This window comes from Orcinus orca, chromosome 14 (assembly GCF_937001465.1).
Source record: "Orcinus orca chromosome 14, mOrcOrc1.1, whole genome shotgun sequence".
Lineage (NCBI taxonomy): Eukaryota > Metazoa > Chordata > Mammalia > Artiodactyla > Delphinidae > Orcinus > Orcinus orca.
Genome location: NC_064572.1, coordinates 25,891,375 through 25,911,404, shown reverse-complemented (window position 1 = coordinate 25,911,404; position 20,030 = coordinate 25,891,375). Strand labels below are relative to the sequence as shown.

The window sequence follows — 20,030 nt, the reverse complement described above, 5'->3', positions numbered from 1 at the left end:
GGAACTTCTCTAAGTGGAAAACACAAGAGAAGAAAAGGACCTACAAAAACAAATACAAAACAATTAAGAAAATGGTCATAGGAACATACATATCAATAATTACCTTAAACGTGAATGGATTAAATGCTCCAACCAAAAGATGCAGGCTTGCTGAATGGATACAAAAACAAGACCCATATATATGCTGTCTACAAGAGACCCACTTCAGACCTAGGGACACATACAGACTGAAAGTGTGGGAATGGAAAAAGATACTCCATGCCAATGGTAATCAAAAGAAAGCTGGAGTGGCAATCCTCGTATCAGATAATATAGACTTTAAAATAAAGACTGTTACAAGAGACAAAGAAGGACACTACATAATGATGAAGGGATCAATCCAAGAAGAACATATAACAATTATATATACATCCAACATAGGAGCACCTCAATATATAAGGCAAATGCGAAGAGCTATAAAAGCGGAAATCAACAATAACACAATAATAGTGGGGGACTTTTAATGCCTTACTTACACCAATGGGCAGATCATACAGACAGAAAATTAATAAGGAAACACAAGCTTTAAATGACACAATAGACCAGATAGATTTGATATTTATAGGACATTCAGTCCAAAAACAGCAGATTACACTTTCTTTTCAAGTGCACATGGAACATTCTCCAGGATAGGTCACCTCTTGCTTCACAAATCAAGCCTTGGTAAATATAAGAAAACTGAAGTCATATCAAGCATCTTTTCTGACCACAATACTATGAAATTAGAAATAAATTTCAGGGGGAAAAAATGTAAAAATCGCAAACACATGGAGGCTAAAGAGTACATTACTAAATAACCAAGAGGTCCTTGAAAAAAATCAAAGAGGAAATCAAAAAATACCTAGGGACAAATGACAATGAAAACATGATGATCCAAAACCTATGGGATGCAGCAAAAGCAGTCCTAAGAGGGAATTTTATAGCAATACAATCCTACCTCAAGAAACAAGAAAAATCTCAAATAAACAATCTAACCTTACACCTAAAGGAACTGGAGAAAGAAGACCAAACAAAACCCACACTTAGTAGAAGGAAAGAAATCATAAAGATCAGAGCAGAAGAAAATGGAATAGAAACAAAGAAAACAGTAGCAAAGATCAATAAAACTAAAAGCTGGTTCCTTGAGAGGTAAACAAAATTGATAAACCATTAGCCAGACTCATCAGGAAAAAAGAGGGAGAGGACTCAAATCAATAAAATTAGAATTGAAAAGTTACAACAGACACCGCAGAAATACAAAGCATCATAAGAGACTACTACAAGGAACTCTATGCCAATAAAATGGACAACCGGGAAGAAATGGACAAATTCTTAGAAAGGTATAAACTTCCAAGACTGAACCAGGAAGAAATAGAAAATATGAACAGACCTATCACAAGTAATGAAATTGAAACTGATTAAAAATCTTCCAACAAACAAAAGTCCAGGACCAGATGGCTTCACAGGTGAATTCTATCAAACATTTAGAGATCTAACACCCATCCTTATCAAACTCTTCCAAAGAATTTCAGAGGAAGGAACACTCCCAAACTCATTCTATGAGGCCACCATCATCCTGATACCAAAACCAGACAAAGATACTACAAAAAAAGAAAATTACAGACCAATATCACAGATGAATATAGACGCAAAAATCCTCAACAAAATACTAGCAAACAGAATCCAACAACACATTAAAAGGATCATATACCATGATCAAGTGGGATTTATCCCAGAGATGCAAGGATTCTTCAATATATGCAAATCAATCAATGTGATACACCATATTACCAAATTCAAGAATAAAAACCATATGATCATCTCAGTATCTGCAGAAAAAGCTTTTGACAAAATTCAACACCCATTTATGATAAAAAGTCTCCAGAAAGTGGGCATAGAGGGAACAGACCTCAATATAATAAAGGCCATATATGACAAACTCACAGTAAACTTCATACTCAATGGTGAAAAACTGAAAGCATTTCCTCTAAGATCAGGAACAAGACAAGGAAGTCCACTCTCACTACTGTTATTCAACATAGTCTTGGAGGTCCTAGCCATGGCAATCAGGAAAGAAAAAGAAATAAAAGGAATACAAATTGGATAAGGAGAAGCAAAACTGTCACTGTTTGCATCTGACATGATACTATACATAGATAATCCTAAAGAGGCCACCAGCAAACTACTAGAGCTAATCAATGAATTTGGTAAAGTTGCAGGATACAAAATTAATGCACAGAAATCTCTTGCATTCCTATACACTAACAACAAAATGTCATAAAGAGAAATTACGGAAATAATCCCATTCACCATTGCCACAAAAAGAATAAAATACCTAGGAATAAACCTACCTAAGGAGTTAAAAGATCTGTACTCAGAAAACTCTAAGGCACTGATGAGAGAAATCAAAGATGACACAAAAGGATGGAGAGATATACCGTGTTCTTGCATTGGAAGAATCAATATTGTGAAAATGACTATACTACCCAAAGCAATCTACAGATTCAGTGCAGTCCATATCAAAGTACCAATGACAGTTTTTACAGAACTAGAACAAAAAATCTTAAAATTTGTATGGAGACACAAAAGAGCCCGAATAGCCAAAGCAATCTTAAGGGAAAAGAACGGAGCTGGAGGAATCAGACTCCCTGACTTCAGATTATACTACAAAACTGCAGTAATCGGGGAACTGTGGTACTGACACAAAAACAGAAATATATATATATATATATATATATATATATATAGAGAGAGAGAGAGAGAGAGAGAGAGAGATCAATGGAACAGGATAGAAAACCCGGAGATAAACCTACGCACCTATGGTCAACTAATCTATGACAAAGGAGGCAAGGATATACAATGGAGAAAACACAATCTTTTCAGTAAGTGGTGCTGGAAAACTGGACAGCTACATGTAAAAGAATGAAATTAGAACACTCCCTAACACCATACACAAAAATAAACTCAAAATGTATTAAGACCTAAATGTAAGCCCAGACACTATAAAACTGTTAGAGGAAAACACAGGAAGAACACTCTTTGACATAAATCACAGCAAGATCTTTTTTTTTAATGATATTCATAATAAGACTGCCTTAAAACCTTTCATTGTATTCCCTAGACCACCAGGTAAAACCCTAACACATGGTATTTTAAAAATTATTGTTAAACTGTATCAAGTAAGTATAATTGTATATGCAAATACACAAAATGTCCAGTTCTAGATTCAGCATAAGATATAGCTCCACAGAGAGGCAGAGTGCTAGATGCTATTTTTACATATTTATAAGGCCCAAACAGGTTAATGTATATTCTTGACATCACAGATTTACTTCTGTGTTAATTCACTTTCAGGAAGCATGTATAACCATAATATACATGGTGAGAAAGTAACTTTATTCATATGTTTGGGCCTAAAAAATATCATTATGCAGTCTAATAATCGCAGTCGACAGTTAGAATCATTTTTTTAAAACCAGATATTTTAAGAAAGAATTCAATAAAAGCAACAACCAAGCCCTGATTGGCTCCTCTGTTTTGCCAGGTGGCACTGATTTATACAGCAAGGTCTGTTTTGATCCACTTCCTAGAGTATTGGAAATAAAAAGAAAAATAAACAAATGGGACCTAATGAAACTTCAGAGCTTTTGCACAGCAAAGGAAACTATAAACAAGACCAAAAGACAGCCTTCAGAATGGGAGAGAATAGTTGTAAATGAATCACAAGTAGTTAGCCTCCAAAATATATAAACAGCTCATGCAGCTCCGTATTAAAAAAACAAACAACCCAATCAAAAAATGGGCAGAAGACCTAAATATACATTTCTCCACAGAAGACATACAGATGGCCAAGAAGCACATGAAAAGCTGCTTAACATCACTAATTATTAGAGAAATGCAAATTAAAACTACAATGAGGTATCACCTCACACCGGTTAGAATGGACATCATCAGAAAATCTACAGACAACAAATGTTGGGAGGGTGTGAAGAAAAGGGAACCCTCTTGCACTGTTGGTGGGAAGGTAAATTGATACAGCCACTATGGAGAACAGTATGGAGGTTCCTTAAAAAACTAAAAATAGAACTACCATATGACCCAACAATCCCACTACTGGGCGTATACCCTGAGAAAACCATAATTCAAAAAGACACATGCACCCCAATGTTCATTGCAGCACTATTTACAATAGCCAGGTCGTGGAAGCAGCCTAAATGCTGATCGACAGACAAATGGATAAAGAAGATGTGTGGTACATATATACCATGGAATATTACTCAGCCATGAAAGGGAACAGATCTGGGTTATTTGTAGAGACGTGGATGGACCTAGAGACTGTCATACAGAGTGAAGTAAGTCAGAAAGAGAAAAACAAATATCGTATATTAACGCATCTATGTGGAATCTAGAAAAATGGTACACATGAACTGGTTTGCAAGGCAGAAATAGAGACACAGCTGTAGAGAACAAATGTATGGACACCAAAGAGGGAAAGCAGGGTGTGGGTGGTGGTGGTGGTGATATGAATTGGGAGATTGGGATTGCCATGTAAATATTAATATGTATAAAATTGATAACTAATAAGAACCCGCTGTATAAAAAAATAAAATTCAAATTAAAAAAAAAGATAAATTCCAAAAAGAAGAAGTAGTGTAGAGTAAGAGTTACTTGTCTAGGCTCTAGAAGGACGCTTCTAGAGTTTGAATCCTAGCTCCATCACTTAGGGTCTTGGACAAATCAGTTAGCCTTTCTGTGCCTCTGTTTCCTTGTCTGTCAAATGGGGACAATTATAATACCTCAGTGTTATTGTGAGGATTAAATGAGTTACTATGTGTAGTTAGAATAGTGTCTGGCACACGTTAGGCACTGCATATGTTATAAGTACTAGAAGTGCTCTGTGTCTATTAGCACTGAACTTCTATTTACATTTTGAATTGGTGCAGTGTACAGGTTTGTTTTCTCGCCAAGAATTGAGAAACAAATGATTTAGGCAACCCTTCAAAAATCCCTATTGATAAAAGAGATGCATCATTAAGATTTGTATTGTATAACTGTGCTACAAGCCTTGATGAGGGAAGATTTGCACATGTGGAAATGTGGTTAAAACCTAAGGCTAAATGTTTCTGAACACTGACATTCACCCTTATTAAAATGCTTTACACTCTTCAGAGGGAAAGTACTATGTAAGTAGAACATGATGTCAAGAACAGCTCAAAAGTCAAGAGAACTCGAAAAGTACATCTTTGAAAGAAATAATCTCTAAAACTAAAGTCATTTTAAGTTTCTTTCATTTATATTTGTTAAACTACCCTTCTTTTTTTTTTTTTTTTTTTGAAAATAATGTGTTTCCAGGAACTTCCTGCAAAAAAAACAGGTTTTGTCTAGGTTGCTTTATGCACAGATGGAAATACTTTAAAATAATCTAGGGAAAAATTAAGGTGCTTTCGTCAAAGGAGTTTCAAAATCTGGTTGTTCTGAATTATTTAGAATTCTGAAGTGTGCTGAAATTTAAATAGAAAGTGTCATGTGGAGGACCAGAGCCCAGTTTTCCTAATATACAGTACAAAGAATATATGCCAGTAAATGAGTGCCCAGGGCTCAGTGTGCTCTGATGGGGGAGTTAATTGAACTGGGAGCACATAAAAAATAAGACAGATTGTTTTTGTTGGCTTTATACATCTGAGAGATTTTATTCTATGATTTCTTTTACATAAGGTATGGTATAATGAAACCAGAAATTGTAAATGTGATATATAATTTGAATATTTTTCCACTAAATACTTTTGGATTTTAATTTATAAAATTATAACTATAGATAAAATATCAATAGCATCTATTTGATGCCTAATACCTGGTAGTGTGCTAGGCATACATAAGAAAAGGTATCTGTAACAACTATTTTTGCATCATTCATGATATACTTCTATTAACTATAGCAGAACCTCTGCAAATGACACACATATTCTTTTTTATTCTTCCTATAAATTTTGCTAATTGAATTAATATTTCAGAAATCAATTCATTAAACATGATTTTTTAGAGCTATCAGTAAAGTAGGTGAATTTTCTTTAATTGATTTTTAGGAAAAGTTTCTGTATGTCACTTACCTCTGCACAGTCCACGTCATTGTTCATGAAACAAAAAAGAGAAGCAGTGTAGCACAGTGTGCAGCCCAATTCTGGAATGCTAGTAATAGGACTTAAGTCTTGGCTGCAACTACTTGTTAGCTGTGTGTCCATGGACAAGTTATATATTCTCTCTAGGCCTCAGTTTCCTCAGATATGAAATAGAGACAAACCTCACAGGGCAATAAGGAAGATTTTATGAGCTAATATATGGAAAGTACATGGTCTACCTAATTTTACTAGAAAAGAAGTTAGACAAGTTATGTGTTGCTATGAACCATTTTATAAAAACCGTAGGCTTTTATTACTACCCCAAATCATAGAATTCCATGATTAAAAAGTAATTGCTAAAGCAATCATTAATATTAATAAAGACTGGAATTAAAATGCCATTATTACATTGGGATAAGAGGAAAAAAAGTTTGGTATGTTCTGCTGCCAGGTAGAAGAGGACTGCTCAAAATGAGCTCTTTTCTGCCCATCCCACTTCATGATTTTGTGATCTTGTGACATTGCAGTAGGGTGCTAAGAACAGAGTGACCATACTCATTTCTTGAATCTTTAACACAAGAATTACATTAACTCTCAGTAGAAACTAAGGTCTTAGCCTTCTCAGAGTACATATTTTAATTTCCTGACTTTGACAGTTTAGCTATCAAGTCGAACGGCATATTCCAAACTTCCAACACTGAAGTTCCAATTATTTGACTCCTCTAAAAATACTGCTACATCATGTCCTCTACAAGGTCCTAAGTAGTCCCTGGCAGTCTTTTACTGTTTTTACTTAGCAATATTTCCTTATTATCTTATTATATTATCCGTGAAATGATAAATCTTCAAAGAGAGCTCAGATTTTGAAGTTAATTCAATGCATTTGTAATAATTGCAATGTATAGTAGAAAGGAATAATGTACCCAGGAGTGAACATGAAGAATTCTTAGATCTGATACTGATTTTTTCTATCATCTGCAAACCACCTGATTTCTTGCTTTTTGTTTCCCTTCTCTGTTATTGAAAACTTTTAAATCTGTGAATTTCCACCTCATTGGAACGTGAGCTATTTTACTAGGAAAGAACATAGACAAGTTATATATTGATAAGTACCAATTTGTATAAATCATAGGGATTTATTTATATGTGGAATGATAGAATTTCATAATTAAAGGTCACTTTAAAAGTCATCTACTTTAAACTCTTCTTTAAAAAGATGAAAAAACAGAAGCTGAGTGAGACTGTGTAAGATGTGTGTTCAGAGGCCAAGTGCAACACAGCCAGATCACTTATTTTCTTGATATCCTGGATTAAATTAGCTCCCTCTTTTGCCTCAGCTTCATTATCTTTATGGATAAATAGTAATGGAGTCAAAGAAATGGATTTATTTATCGTATTTCTTCATGAAAATATGTGGAATTATACAGTGTTATTCTCTTTTGTTCTTGGCACATCAGTATTAAGTTATTTACATATATTTACTTATATGTATGTTTATACTTTATATGTATATACATATCTACATACATGTAGATATATATATAGTTCAAGACTAATTCCTTAATTCACAGAAGATCCTCAATTTTGAACTTTTAAACATTTCATACATTTTGTAATTGAGAGGCACTTTAAAAGTAATTGAAAAGTTTATAAGCTAAATGATAGCATATGTGTGATTACTTTAAAGCTCTACCTCAGATGTTTCTTAACTTTAAACACTGCACCATTTTAACAGAGCACCATTCTGTATAGCAGAATGCTTTAAAGTTAAAGTGAAGCTGCCAAGTGTAAAAATGCAGTACATGAATGTCTGATTTCCCTTGCAAATCATCCAACTGGTGTTTCAGGACAAGATTATTTGTTGCTACCAATTTAGCTAAACATTGAAAACAGATTCTTTTGATGCTTTAAATATGCCTTCTCCATGGCTATTGCAAGATTGTTTTTATTTTTAAAAATAGTTTTCCAATCATAATGTTCAAAGTATAGGGCATAAATAGCTTTAAAAAGCATTTTTGGGCTTCCCTGGTGGCGCAGTGGTTGAGAGTCCGCCTGCCGATGCAGGGGACACGGGTTCGTGTCCCACTCCGGGAAGATCCCACATGCCGCAGAGCAGCGAGGCCCGTGAGCCATGGCCGCTGAGCCTGCGCGTCCGGAGCCTGTGCTCCGCAACGGGAGAGGCCACAACAGTGAGAGGCCTGCGTAACTCACAAAAGAAAGGGAAAAAAAAAGCATTTTTGAGGCATTTGGAATGTGCGTGTATAGGTTAGAGTTGTTCAGTAGAACTTTCAGCAATGATAGGGGATATTCTTTGTCTGTGTTGTCTAATTTAGAACCCACTAGTCACACATTACTATTGAGCATGGTTTCTAGTGCAATGGAGGAACTGCATTTTTAATTTTTATTTAAGATTAAAATAGACATATGAGATTAGTTGCTACCCTATTGGACAGTTCAGATATAGATTGATTTTTGATATAGAATCCGTGAAATTTAAAACTGAATTGGTGAGAATATCTGGTCCTTTTATCCATACGTAAGTAGAGCCATACTTAAGTCTTCTTAAAAAACAAAAATTTATTTTTAATGGCAGTCAGAAAAGCCATTGAAAACTCTCTGTAGTAATCTACACAAGTATTAATCCAATGTCGAAACTCATTCATGACATTCAAAGTCTTTAGTGCTACAGTTTAAGTAGGTTTGTGTGTGTGCATGCTTTACTCAGAGTAGCTGTAGACCTTCTGGTTACCACTTTTTCCCTAAAATAGTCATTAAAATGCCCCTTACCTTAACCAGGACCAAATGCTAACTGCTTTAATAGCTCTTTATAGGTCTTTCCATCTTGAGTCAACATGCTGTGAACCAGCTCCAAAATATCTGTTACCCTTTGTGCTTGTAAATGGGATGGTCTCCAAATGGATGTGCTTTGCTGCTTACTTGAAACCTCCTATTTCAACTAAAAAGTTTATATTTTATTTAAGACTAGTTGAGGACATAGCTGTTAATATTTAGCCAGTTGAGTAATGGCTTGGACAGAAGTCATAAGCTAATAAAAGATGTGGTTAAGCAGAACAGTAGGGAGATGTTAGGAAAGATCAGTGATGAGCAAAGTAAACCTTTTCAACTCACCATAATGTGCTTCTATATCCACATGTACTCCTGATTTATACATGGAAAGCACAACATAAATCCTTAATAGGGAGTTCTGGGTATCTCTAAATTATAATATGATTGTCACAATTTTTGAAGTATTCTGCCTATTTTCTAAGTGTGGTAAAATGAGAACTTGAGTTTTGCCTTATGTTTGCACCCAAATGTTAGAATGATTCATTATTTTTGTTATTTTTATACTAAACTGCTAACAGCCTACCCAGGGATTTCCCCTCTTCCTAATCTAATTACTTATGGTAAATGTTTGGGAAGAAGCCTTAAAAATGTTAAAATTACTTCACTAGCCTGCTTCCATTTTTCTTAGAAGATCTGAATTGTTTTAGATTTTGAATATTCTAAAATACTTTGCTAAATATTAAGGCAAAATAAACCTCAAAAACATTTTTAAAAAGTAGAACTAGCTTGTTGTATAAGTTATCTCTCGCTTCTTGGGCTGGCAACTTTTGTCCCATTGCACATGCTCTTTGAAATAACTACAGTCTATCCTCAGAATTTCCCAGGCTTCTTGCCTGGAGTCTTCCCTTACTAGTCCCCCAAATGCTGTGCACTCCCAAGTACTACTTCCTAGATTTTTTTTTTTTTAATATAAAAAGACTGCTTGGCAGATCCTAAATTTGCAGGAAGAACAGCATTAAATACAGGAAGTCATGCAAGCTGTGGTCAGTACCTAGTCTCCATGTCTAATTTCTAGCTTTTGAGTCGATCAATAAAATTGTTGTTGTGAGGACCAAATTTAATTTCTCTACCTGTGCCATTAAGTTAAAAGTTAAAAAAATGAAGAAATAAGAGTGGACAGAGAAGTTTAGTAAAAAGACTGAGCTCCATATAAAGTTATTCAGTGCAGTGTGGCATACGCTCTATCGTTGAGAAAAGTAAAGTGTCTCAGGATCAGAAGAGAATGAATACTGGCTATGCCATCGTCTGAACTTCAGTTTATCTGTTTTCATCTCTGAAGTACAGTTAATACCAACCACTTTACTTGCTTCACAAGATTGTTAATGCGGGTCAACGGATAAAACATAGTTGAAGGCTTTGTAAATCACAAAGTGCTATACAAATATAAAGTGACATAGTCATCCTCATCATCATTATGACATTTGTTTAAGAGCTTATCGTTCAGAGGCAAAAAGCAAGTATCAGAGTGAATTTTAAACTTTTTGACAGGAAAAAGAAAATGTCTATTTTCTGTATACTCCCATGGACTTGTTATATTTCCTAGGCTAACTCAGTGAGATATACCTATGAACAATTAAATGAAAATGTCCTAAAAGAGCAAAAGACAAGTCACTATCATTGACAGAAATATCTGTATTTGATATTTTCTAAGTGAGTCATTAAAACAATTCAGAAATACCAATTTCATATGAATGTCAGTGGAATATCAGATGTAAAATTTTCAGTAACTTCCACTTGGGGAATAAAAAAGATCTAGTTGACTCACTTAGCTCTCTTCTCCTTTTCCTCCTCCCCTGTTTCCTCTCCTCCTTTCTCCTCTTTTCCTTTTCTTTCATTCTTTCACTCCCACGCTTCTTCCTTTCTTCGCATCTCTGTCAGCAGAATTTGGAGGTGCTATAAGGAATATGAAAGAAATGGAAAGCAAAAATCTCTGCTTTCAGGGTGTTTTCAATTTTCAATTTGGCTGAGTCCTTTGAAATTATTTATGATTTAGGTAAGAGGAAATGTTTCATCAGCATTTATTTTCTGGGAACTCATAATTGACTATTCTGTATAGAACAATAAAGAAGGCCTCAGTCCTGTTCTACAGGGTTACTAATTTTAACATGATCTTAAATTTCAGCCTCTCAGAGTTAAGGAGGAAAATAAGCTTTTTAGATTTTAGGAAAATAAGCTTTTTAGATTTTAGGTTTCTGAACTGTTTTAGTCAAAACATGAGAAAAGTTTCATTTTTCTTAGATCTCTCCATGTATCAATCAACTCTTTGAACAGTTAAGGACCTGACAGATGAGGTTTTAAATAAAAATTATTGATGGGCAGTAATAAATCAGATTTTTTTTTACCAGTTGCTCAAAGTGAAAGAAAGGAACTCTTTATGGAGATATTGGTTTCCTCCCAAGTTCTAAGCTCCTTTCCCTTGAACATGAATATTCAGAAGACTGTTCCTTCTTGAAAAGTAATTTTGACTGATATTTAAGGAACTATGTGATGGCAACATCTTAAATGTCTTCCCTGTTAGCATTAGGATAGTTTATTTTTCATACTTTTTTATTTTGTATTTTTTGATGTCTTGTTATAAATATCATTTTGTGTTTTGTTTTAAATAGCATTTTATGAAACTCATTAGCTCTATTGATAACAATGTATATTTATGAAATGTTCTAAAAATTATTAATTCATAAAACTTATCCTCATAAAACTCTTCTTGAATATGGACTGCCAGATGGTCATTGATATTTGAGTGAAAATTAAGAACATATAACAGGCATTATAACTTGTCTGGATTTTCAATGTTCAACTAAGAATAAGACCTTTTTGTTGTTGTTGGTATGTGTGAAATAGTACTTTAGAGAGTATTTCAACTTGAAGGATAGATGCAAAAAGTACCCTCCCCTTATGGCTAAAAAAAACATTGGAAACTGAACTTTTCTCAGTAACCTTACAAATAGTAAGATGAAAAATACATTCTGTTATAAGAAAATTTGAATATATTATTATATAGAAAGTCTGGTATTCCTGCAATATTAGTACTCTGTGACTTTATTTTCCTGAGCATTGCACTTGTGAGAGAAAAGTATTTTATTAAAACAAATTAGATATGGACAGGTAAAAAGGTGATATACGGCCTATATAAAACTTTTTTAGTTTGGGGAGCTGGAGTATATTTTAGTGCTTAAAAATAATGCTTATAAACTAATGAAATAACTAAAATACAAATATACCAGATTTTCATTTGCAGAATGAGTCTTGTTCACTAAACGTTCTCATGATAAACTTCTGTATACTTATTCCCACGACTTTACCATCACTCAGAGCATTATTGAAACTCCTCATTGGTAACTACCTTTAGTGTCAATTGATGGGTGATACTGAGAAAGGTTCTTGTGATTTAGTATTTTGTGGGTCAAAATTGTGAAACACCTCATTTTATTCATTAATATTGCCTCTGAATAACTTCTGAGTAAGTTCCGATATTAAAAGCAACATTGATGACATTCAAAAGAGTGTGTAGGTGGCTCTGAAAGCCCTTCCATATAAGTAGTTTGCCAAAATCTGAGCAATGGCAAGATCAAAGAGCCAATTTCCTATTTTTTGAAAGTGACTTCTTTGGCTGAATAATGGCCCCCAAAGATGTTAACATATTAATCACAAGCACCTGCAATTATGTTACCCTTATATGGCAAAAGAGACTTTGCAGATGTGATTAAGATCTTGAGATAGACTATACTGGACTTTTCAAGTGGGCTCAATGATGAAATTGCAAAAACCCTTATAGGAGGGAGGCTGGAAGGTCAGAGTCAGAGAGAGAAGATAGAAGCAGTAAAGTCAGACTCTCAGAGAACAAATGTGATGATTGAAACAGAGAGGAGTAAAATTTGAAAATATTACACTGATGGCTTTGAAGAAGGAGAAAGGGTCCATGAGTCAAGGAATGTAGGCAGCCTCTAGAAGACGGAGAAGGCAAGCTAATAGATTCTCCCATAGACCCTCTGGAGGGATCACAGCTGTGCTGACGCCTGGACTTGGCCCAGTGAAGCTGATTTTGACTTCTGACCTCCAGAATTATAAGATCATAAATTTGTGTTGTTTTACACCACTAAATTTGTGTTAATTTGTTATAGCAGCAGTAGAAAACTAATTTAGATCTTGAGGTTTAGAAATGGAATAATAGCTCAAAGTAACCTTAGATATAATCTAATCCAACTTCTCCTTACCCATGAATTACATAAGTAGCACAGCCAAAGTGTTGCCTATCATTTGCCTAAAGTTATACAATCTGCAGCAGAACTGTAAAACCCACATAGCCTAATCTTGAAGTCTAATATACTTCCTTGAATATTGTGTTACGTAAAATCCCAAGCATGTTTCAGTAATTCATATTACATATAATTTTTCCTTGTTGTCCTTGTAAGATGATCAGTAGGTCTGAAATGGATCAACACATCTTGACTTTAATTCTCTTCATAAATTCTGATGACACTGCAGAGATAGGACTTAGTACCTTTAATGATTCTTACTGCAAGTATTTCCTAAGCGAGGATCGCCAGCTTGTCTGATAGCGTTAGTCCTTCTACCAGCTATGCAAGGTAGAACATTATATATTATCACAGATCCCTTAAGTTAGAAAGGATTCTATTAAGTGGTAATAATCTGGGGATAGATTCTAGTCATTTTTATATGTACAAGTTTTACAGTTAAGATTGTTGGATTGCCCGGGTTGAGAATCATTGTTGCAGTCTAATGCTTCTTCCCTGAAGTTCTTGACTTCAGGAAGCATTGATAGAGGCATGAAGAATACTTCTTATGGGGGATGGGCTTACTCCATTCTCCACAAATCCTTCAGCAGCTACACGTTTCGTGACTCTCTATCTCCTATTCATTTTATGTTACTTAGATTTTTAAATCTTTTAGCATCTCAAGTTTACCATACCATCTTGTCCTTTATTTATCTGTTCTAAGTCCTTTTTACTTCCATAAAAATATTAGAATACACTTGTTAAAGTCTGCTGGGATTTTGATTAGAATTGGACTGGATATATAGCTCAGCTAAGAACTGATTTTCTAAAACATTGATTATTCCTATACTTGAACATAGTCTCTCTCTCCATCTATTTCAGTCTTTTAATATTTCACTTAACAAATTTTGTTTTCAGTTTTTCAATTATTTGTGGTTGGCATATAATAGTATACTTATTTTTGTAACATTGACTTTGTATCCTGCAACCTTACTAAATTTACTTATCAAAGGCATACTTGTCATTCATCACTTTCCCATTACTTCTTTTGTCACCTGCCTTTTACCAGTCTATGGGAAATACTTATTAGAAGTGATCTTCTATTAGGTCAATTAGGTCAACTTCCATGGTCTCTTTTTTGAATTTTCCTCTTTTACTTCCCTCTAATATTTGGATAAATTTTCCTTGATAGAACTAGACATGCACACACACACACACACACACACACACAGACAACTTTCAGTTGCCATGACAGTGTACTAATCTGGTTCTCTAACAGTGGCTATTATTCCCACCGTGCTTCTGTGGCTATTTTAAGTTTCCCATCTTCTATATGGAAGTGTTATTCTGTGTTCTTTCCAAAGTTGTCTTCTCTTGTTGTAAACTGAAATTTATTTTTTTTTCCCACTCCTTTGGCTTCAGATACAAGCTACTTCAGAGAAAGTCCAAGCTTCCTATCTTAGCATTGCTATTTCTTCAGAAATACACATCACATTTCCAAATACCTAGGAAAGATCTCTTTGCACCTTAATAGTCAAAACTGAACTTGTTTGTTTCAATTCCATGAATAAAAGTTCTTAGGTTACTTAAATTCTCTGGCTACCTGACTATCCTATTAGACTCTGAGCCTCCCGGTCTGCTCCTTCCCTTCATTCATCCTTTCCAACTTCCAGTATTTCACTCCTGTTTACTTCTACCACCTTTCCCTTTACAATTCCTCCTTATTTGGACTGCCATTGTCCTAGTTTAGCAACTCATTAACACCTTACATTGTTTATAACACACATTTTAACAACTCCAGAAATATTAAGAGGAAAAATTTCAGTATTTCAACTGTTTTCATTTTGTACGCATTCTTCCCATCCTTTCAGAATATATATTTATATTTTTAATTGCCATCATGTTATTCTTTATTCTATTTTTACACGTTTTCCATATACTACATAGCTTTCATGAATATAATTTTAATAAGTACATAAGAGCCTCTCAACATTTTTATTTTATTTTTTGTTATATTACCTTTTTGTTAGTTATCTAGGATATTTCTAATATTTTTTCTATCACAAATAATACTTCAGTGACTCTTCATAAATGGTTTTTTAAACTTAGGTATTTTTCTTAGTGATTAAAAAAATATATGAAAGGTTTCATGCAATTTTAAAAATATTTAATTTCTTTCCAAAAGTGTATTTTACCAATTTATTCACTGATCATATATAAGCGGTCCCTATATATTTTAACTTTACAATCATTGTTTAAAATTTTGGCTTATTAAAAGAGGTAAGGTGGTGTTACATTCTGAATAAGCCTCTGTTTAATAACTAACAAAGTTGAACTTTTTTATCCTGTGTTATTTTGGCTACTTGAACTTCCTACTGTGGTCTTATGATTTTTTGCCTCAATTATTTCAGTAGCCTAACTGGCCTTGCTCTTCCATGACATTTTGACTCACGCTGACGGTCATAAAACCCAGGAAATGGTGCCACTGTATAAACAAAACAAGGAAAAGTTTTAATGTCTGACTTTTAGCTTACAAAGAATGCTGAACTCCTTCAGCTGGTGTTCCAGACTTTGCATATTTCATATTCAAGTTTTAACCAGCCTTCTAGCCTTTTGTCACATTATCATCCAGGTATGCTAATTACCAGTCACCCTGGCACACTCTTATTCCGTAGTCCCTTTATTTTCCTCTTCTGTGTCATTACTCACTCTCTTCTCTTCACCTGAAGCCCCTGTGTTCAAATCTTACTAATCAAGGAACCAACAAATACTACCTCTTCCCTGAAGCTTACAGGATCATTCCCATTAGAATTAATCTCTTTTGTCAGTGTTCCTATTATGCTTTGTCTAAACCCCAGCTTTGATGCTTACCCCGTTCTTCCCATAAAATAATTTTTGATGTACAAATCTGAATTTTCCATTTCAAGTTCATTGACGTAAAGGGCTGTCCTTAAACAATCTTTGATTCTCCATAGTGCCCCGGACAATGGATAAAACATAACAAAATGTAGTAAATATTTGTTGAATTATTTGAATTCAATGAATTTTGGGCTGTTTTGAAATTTGTAAAGAGTAAAAATTTTTGGTCCCTGTAAATAAAGAGATGAATCCCGCATAACCTTACAATTGGGAAAAGTTACAATATCTTTGTTGCCATTCATGCAGGAAAGGGCCCTTTAAGAGAATACGAGCATAGAAGGGACACATTTTTAGAAATGGTTACATATATAAATGAGCCGCCTTCTTCTTGACAGAGACAAGAGCCTATATACCTGTCCTTCCTCAGAAACCTTCAAAACATGCAGACATACACACATATTACACACACACACACGCCATTTTTTTCAGTTATTCATTTCATTTGCTAGGATGAAATTTTAAAGTTTGGCCTAGATTGAGGTGGCCCAGCCATTTAATTTCGTTAAACTGCTATTATATGAAATAGTATAAATCTGTCTGTTTACCGCTTTTGATAGCAAGTTTTCTACTGTCAGGTGATTTGGGACTGAGTTGCAAGAGAAGGTGACCTTGACAGTCTAAAGTACTAGGCTTCTTGACACAGTGAGCTAAAGCAGTAGTATTGGTATTTACATAATTATGTTGTTAAATGCATCAAAGGTGAGGTATTTAAAGCAAATTAAACAAGTGACGTTCTTATTTTATAAACCAAATTTAGTCTCACGCTTGGCTGTTTTTATGATAGAATTACAGCAGTAGAGAAAATTAGGCATGAATGGAAGAGTAACTGATACCTTCAGAAATGGATGCTTAGAATGTGAACTTAAAGTGAGTAAGGAACACCAAAAGTCAGATGGTAGAAACAGGGGAGATGGCATTCAGGGGGACAGAAGGGATTAGCTGAGATTATTTTAGGACTATTTGCATTGAGAGAATGACCTTATATGGGTGACATCTAGAGAAGAGTCCTGATTTTGAACCCCAGCTCTATCAATGACTCAACTCACTGTGTGACCTGGAACAAACTAAATAATTTCCATGCACTCCAGCCTTCTTACTTATAAAATGGAGATAATTACATATGCTATAAAAATTGTTGTAAGGATCAAATTAGAAAAGAGACCTAGATATCTTTCTAATGTAAATTAACCCATTTTTATAAGGTTGTATTGATATCATGTTGTAGAAACTTTATCATCGTAACATATTTGAACTTGATTTATTCATTTACTCAGAAAATATTTAGTAAATGCAGGCACTGTGTTTATTAGGTATACAGTAGTGATTAGAACAGATCTAATTCCTGCTCTTGAGATACTTATGATCTAGTAAGGGTCATTAGTAAACAAGCACATATTGAAAATAAGAGCTCTTCTTAACAGCCTCCATTTAACACACTTGCCAGAGTAGCTACTGTTTTCTGTTTCCTCTGCAAAGCACATTGACCAACATCTGTCATACACTGAATGACTGGCTGGTAATAACAGCTGATATTTATAGATAGCGCTTAACACTTGCTAGGATCTGTTCTAAGTGCTCTGCATAAACTAACTCCTTTAATCTGCACAACAATATCTCAGTGTAGATACTGTTATCATTCCCATTTTGCAGGTGAGGAAATGGGCACAGAGCGGTTAAGTGATTTGTTCATGGTTAACACAACTAGTAGGTAGTAAATCAGGATTTATATATAGGCAGTCTGTCTCCAGAGTCCATAGTCGTAATCACTATGTAAGAATACAACTCACTGAGTTGAAAGCTTATTCAAAGGTCAGTTGTATTTGTTCCCAAACATGTTTATGCCAGTTTTACTAGTTTTGTTATGTAATTTAATTAAATATCATGTAAAACAATAAACTAGGAATGCAAAGTACAAATGTGATTTTGTGTATGTAAACTAAATTGAATACATTGGTAAGAATTAAGGAGAATTACCTTAAAAAGGCTGCCAAATCAGAAATGGGTAAAAACCAGAAGAGTAGAGGTGCATTGTAAAATCATAGGCATTTACTGCAGTTGGCCTCGTATGTTATTATGTTCTCATATTTTATGATAAATGATGGGCTTCCCTGGCAGTCCGCTTGTTAAGACTCTGCACTTCCACTGCAGGGAGCACAAGTCTGATCTCTGGTCAGGGAACTAAAATCCCACATGCTGTGCGGTGAGGCCAAAAATAATAATAATAATTAAATAAATAAGAATAAATGACAGCAGAAATTGCAAAAAATATATATTTCCAGTGATTAAACTCTTACTAAAATAAAAAGTGTTGGCCCTATATCAAATGGTTGTCAAATGAATGAATATATATTTTAAGTTAAAATACCTATCTTTAAAGCATATACATACATAATCAAATAATTTTTGTGATATACAGTTTAGCCAGCTTTTTTGCTTAATGTACCAACTGTCCTTCAAGAAAGAAATATTTACAAATATCTATCTATCCAAACATTAAAACTATGGTTGGTGTCCTAGGCAGAGCTATGAATCTGTATTTCTCCAGGAGGGTTAGTCACATTGTATTCTGTAGAGGACAGATCCTGGATCCTAGTGTGATCCACAGGAGATAGACAGTGGATCCTGATGTGGTGCATGGAGAACTAATTATAGCTCACAGAGTGGATTTATTTTGCATCATGTAATCAACTCAGTTCTTTTCAGGACAGCATGATGTAGTAGAAGAATCTTGGATTCTAGTCAGAAACAGTCTACATCTATGTCTCTATGCTGACAATTAACCTAACCTCTTTTAGCCTAGTTTCTTTCTTTGAAGCTCACAATATAAGTAATGTTGTTAGAGCTAACCTAGTCAATGAACATTAGTTAAGTGGACTTGAGAATAACTTGGAAATTGCAAAGTATTGCATGTTTTCATACTACAGTGTTCATTCAGTTATTATAACACTTAACTACATTGTGCAATGATACCTATAAATCTGTGAGCTCCATGAGTCCAGATCTTGGCTTGTTAATTTTTGTACTGACGTCTGCACCTAGCCAAGTGTTTAGGTCCTTCTAGTATATAAAGGGTACTTTTTCTGTGAACTGACTAGAAATCTTCTACATCTAACCAGACATTTTGATGATAAAATGATATATGGAATGTGAAATATTTATATACTTCCAGATTTAGATGTTGTAGAGGCATTTTTCTTCTCCTCATTCCCTCAAAGTCCACTGAAAATATCAAAGGCAAAGAGAGAGAAACATATGCCATCTCCAAGGAAGCAAGCAAACTTCTACAAACTCAGTGATACAAATTATGAAGTTCATATATTAAATACTATAACCTCTGCTTGGATATTTAAGCCTATTGAGATTTGATACTTGCTGCCTCAGACCTCAACAATATGCGCTATTCCCTGAAAGGTATATTTGAGAGTCTTTGATTAAAAAGAGCTTGGTTTCTGGGAGTATAAGAAAAATGGAGAATATCCCTGTAGAGACCCCAACTGCCACTCTAGAATGGTAGGGGAGGGAGCCTCAGAGGGGTGTTTTACCAAGCAGGTCATTCTGTTCTCTACCACTTGGTCTCTAAGTACAGGCAGCTTGCCAGAGGAGAAGGTGGAAGAAATAGGTGGCATACTGCTATAGAGAGAAACTGCTGTGATCCATGCAGACTCCTTATCTGGAAAAACCTAGGGGGAGAAGTACTTTCAGTGTTAAGGGAACAAAAGATTTGGAAAGAACATATTTGAATCATAGGCTGAAGTAGTGGCTTCCAACTTCCCGAGCTAATTTCCAGCCATTCTATCCCTCTTACCCCTTCTCCTTCCCATTGTACTACTTGATATTTTGCCAGCCTCATTTAAAGATGAGTAGTGATTAGAAAGGGACCAATGGAAAAATCCAT

The 20,030-nt window shown here is 34.6% G+C and overlaps 1 protein-coding gene and 1 long non-coding RNA gene across 2 annotated transcripts in view; one reads left to right on the top strand and one right to left on the bottom strand.

Moving 5' to 3' along the window:
* The window catches only part of LOC125961073 (uncharacterized), a 131,697-nt gene that overhangs the window by 3,152 nt on the left and 108,515 nt on the right, over positions 1 to 20,030 (top strand). The window lies entirely within an intron of this gene.
* Positions 1 to 20,030, bottom strand: part of LRRTM3 (leucine rich repeat transmembrane neuronal 3) — a 199,551-nt gene that overhangs the window by 82,353 nt on the left and 97,168 nt on the right. The gene's annotated exons all lie outside the window — the stretch shown is intronic.